General features: G+C 38.4%; 1 long non-coding RNA gene across 1 annotated transcript; it reads left to right on the top strand.

The window, feature by feature from the left end:
* The first annotated feature begins 864 nt into the window (after positions 1 to 864).
* LOC110887415 lies at positions 865 to 2,005 on the top strand. Its single transcript, XR_002563289.2, has 2 exons — positions 865 to 947; positions 1,831 to 2,005. It is a non-coding gene; the product is annotated as an uncharacterized LOC110887415 (long non-coding RNA).
* The last annotated feature ends 1,964 nt before the right edge of the window (positions 2,006 to 3,969 follow it).

Consider the following 3,969-nt stretch of genomic DNA (forward strand, 5'->3'; position numbering starts at 1 on the left):
GTAGGATGATGAGATACATTGAAATCTTGATCATAAAACAAGTATTATTGACTTTTATGAAGTGAATCTAGGTGTTACTATGCATGCTAGAAAGATAAATTTGAAAATGATGTTAATCTTGGCTAAATAGTTAGTCATTAACTTGATTGTTATTGGTATAAAATCATGCTCACTAGGTGTTCGATGTAATGCCTAAATGAGAACAAATTGTAAGATGTAGAGTAAAAACGCATGTTCGAATCATATGGTGGATTATGCGTTATAGGAAGTAATAAGAGTTCTAAATACGATGTTAGTTGAACTCTACAGGCACGGTGGTTGAATCTTCAAGTGGTTAAGTAGGAGCGGACGCGCGCTTGAAGGATATGCTTTGAAAGATACGTGACTTGTCGTCTCGTTACATTTGTAGACAAGCTTAGTTTAAATATGTTTAAGGTCGATATAGCGAAAATGGTTGAGTTGGTATGTCAATGAGGTGATGGAATTCACTCGGCAACCCAAACGGGTCAAAATAGATAGTAAAATGTGTGTAATATTGAACTAGAGAAAATGGTTGTGTTGGTATGTCGTTGAGGTGATGGAATTCACTCGACAACCGAATGGGTCAAATTGATGGTTAAAATAATAGTGACCAAAATAAAGACACCATTTGGTAAAAATTATAACGGGTCGAACAATTTAAGAAAATGCCTTTTAGTAGTAAGAACTCACGACGCGAACAGGAATAGGTTCAAAAAGACATGATGGTATTAATATACCATCATACGTTGACAAATGGTCATGTCGACTAAATGGGTCAAATGGTATGTTAATACCATTTAACAATAATAATTAACGATTACATGTTGAGCTTTGTGATTACAGGAAATAACATATGTTGCGTTGCTCTAATTAGAGAATTTAAAGCAAGAGGTATGTAAACGGGTCAATGCTATGACCCGAGCCAGGTACATATAGTTAGAATTAAAATTAAAGGTGATATTGTGGTCAATTAATTAGTAGAAGTCCTTCGTCGTAAATTGAGGGACTAAAATTGACCAAAAATCCCTTGATGGGTATATTAGGCAAACTACCCATATGGGTTGTTTGGAAATTTACATTACGATTAGGAAATATAAGTAGATGCCTTGAAAATAGAATTATGAGGTGTGAAAGGAAAAAGAACAAGATTTAGACTAAAGTGCTTAATACTCTCTAAATGGGTCAAAATGGTTTTATGTGCATACATAATTCATAAGGAAGAATGAACCTAGGCTAAGGTTTGTGTGTTAAATACATTAGTGTATGTATTTTGAATGTTTAAGGATCGATTCAGTGGTTTTAAACACAAACGGGTCGAAATGTTAATTTTGAACAATGAGTCGAATACTTAGAAATCTAGAACTTTATTAGTTTGAATGTCGGATTTTAACTCCATGTGATGGAGAATTAAACTACGAGTGCATAGAAGAAAGAATCGCGTAAAACGGACAAGAGGATTGAAAGATACGAAAGTTTTCGTGTCAAAAACGGCAAAAAATTGGAAGGTGCTGATACAGGGGCCACCGTAACTTACAGTGCCCACCGTAAGTTACGGTGCGGCTGAAATCATTACGGCAGATGCCTACTGAGTTACGGTGGGGGCATTTTAGATCAGGGGCCACCGTAACTTACGGTGCCCACCGTAAGTTACTGGGGGAGGCCAGATTCGAGTCCTTGTATCTGGGATCAAGGGATTAATATTGGGTTTTCCTGATTCTTTTCTTTAATTCGACTATTCGACTCCATTTTTCCTCATGATACCAGTTATTTAAATGTCAAAACTAACTTTTAAGTTGGTTTTGAACTTAGGTGAATGTCGAGAGCCCCGGATGAAGATCAAGCGTCGAGCAAGAATCGAACACGCGTTAAATGAAGCTTCCGCGAGTTGTTTCGTCGTCATTCTAAAACGATGAATTAAATTACACTATGTAGTTTTGCTTTCAAAATTTAGTAAAGTTTTAATAAACCCGTATTTGAGCATGAATGTTTAAATATAAATACTCCGAAAATTGTGATTATTTACGGGAATCGTTTAAATAAATTTATGGTTGTTACAAATATCATGTACGTACTTCGTCTGGTGAATGAAAATTCCCTCAGGTAGTTGTTCAACTTATAGTCCCAAAAAGAATTTCATCTCCCCCACTGATGACATTTCGAATTTCTGCTTCATAACTGATTCGAAATCTTTGCACAATTTCTCATTCGTTGACCCAAAAATTATATCGTCTACATAAATCTGTACTATCAGAAGATGTCCGTCGACCTCTTTAGTGAAGAGAGTGGCATCCACTTTTCCACGAATGAAGCTGTTGGCTAGTAGGTGTTGAGACAAAGTCTCGTACTAGGCTCTCGGGGCCTGATGTAAACCATACAACGCTTTCTCCAGCAAGTAGACCTTGTTCTTGTGGATCGGATCGGTAAAGCCCGGCGGCTGTCCGACATAAACCTCCTCTTTAACCTTCCCATAAAGAAACGCCGATTTTACATCTAGCTGATATACTTTGAAGTTCTTCCAAGATGCAAACGCCAGGAAAATTCTGATTGCTTCTAGTCGTGCCACAGGAGCATAGACTTCTGTAAAATCAATCCCCTCCTGTTGACTAAAGCCTTGAACAACGAGTCGAGCTTTGTTCCGTACAACAACTCCTCTGTCGTCTCTCTTACATTTAAATACCCATTTTGTATTGATTTTCCTGTGACCATCCAGCAAATCCACTAGCTTCCACACTCCCAACTTTTCAAACTGACTCAATTCTTCTTGCATCGCATTGACCCAAGAATCTTCAGTAAGCGCCTCTTTGTAAGTATGCGGTTCAATCTACGAAATAAAACAACTCAATGAAAATTTAGTTTGTAAAGGTGCTACTGTAGAGTAAAAACATGTAAGGCCCTGGTCAATTTGACGTCTCGTGCGAACGCCCGATTGCAATTCTCCAATGATCAACTCCTCTGGATGGTATGAAAGAGTTCGTGGCATTACTTCGCTTGTAACATCCACATCGCCTTCCAGATTAGTAACATTTTGATTTGCACCTTGTTCACTAATTTGATTTGTTTGACTTGAATCCTAAATCTGCTCCCCCTCAGAATCTGAATCACCATGATCAAATATTGGCATGTTCTCAGATTCTTGATTATCATTCTGAACCGTCTGATTGCTTCAGTTTGATGGACATCATCAAGTTCACCAGCATTGCTAGGACCTGCTTCATCGTCATTTGAAGTTTGTTGAGGTTGCCTCGAATACTCGGCTGGGAACCTTTGCTGTGACTCGTACTCTCGCAAAATGTCTAACTCATCAAAGAAATCTTCTTCTTCCTTTGATTCTTCCCTCATGTCAAACAAATCCCATAACTTGTCATAATGATAACGCCATGAATCTCCTGGATTCTGCGGCGGCATTGTATAACCTTGACATTCAACATTTGCAGCTTCAATAATCCGCTTCTCACTTGGAACGAAGACACGTCGCATATGACTTGCACAACCAACAAATATTCCCTCAATGCACGTCGGACCAAACTTTCCATAAGGTTCTAGAACAGTACAGGGTGACCCGAACGGTTCAAGATACTTCAGATTAGGTTTGCGGTTATTGATCAACTCAAAGCATGTTTTGTTGAACTTCTTGATAGTGAGAACTCTGTTGAGCGTATAGCATGCGGCGGAAACAGCTTAAGCCCAAAAATTTATCGGTAACTTTGAATCTGCGAGCATTGTTCTAGCCATCTCGATTAGTGTCCGGTTTTTGCGTTCTGCGACTCCATTTTGCTGCGGAGTTTACGGAGCACTAAACTCATGCAATATACCTCTTTCATCACAAAATTCTTCCATCTTGTTGTTCTTGAATTCAGTACCATTATCACTTCGAATTCTTTTGATACGCCTTTGGTACAAATTCTCAATTTCTTGAGCAACGCCATCAAACCGTCAAACGTTTCATCT

The sequence above is a fragment of the Helianthus annuus genome, chromosome 11 (assembly GCF_002127325.2).
Source record: "Helianthus annuus cultivar XRQ/B chromosome 11, HanXRQr2.0-SUNRISE, whole genome shotgun sequence".
Lineage (NCBI taxonomy): Eukaryota > Viridiplantae > Streptophyta > Magnoliopsida > Asterales > Asteraceae > Helianthus > Helianthus annuus.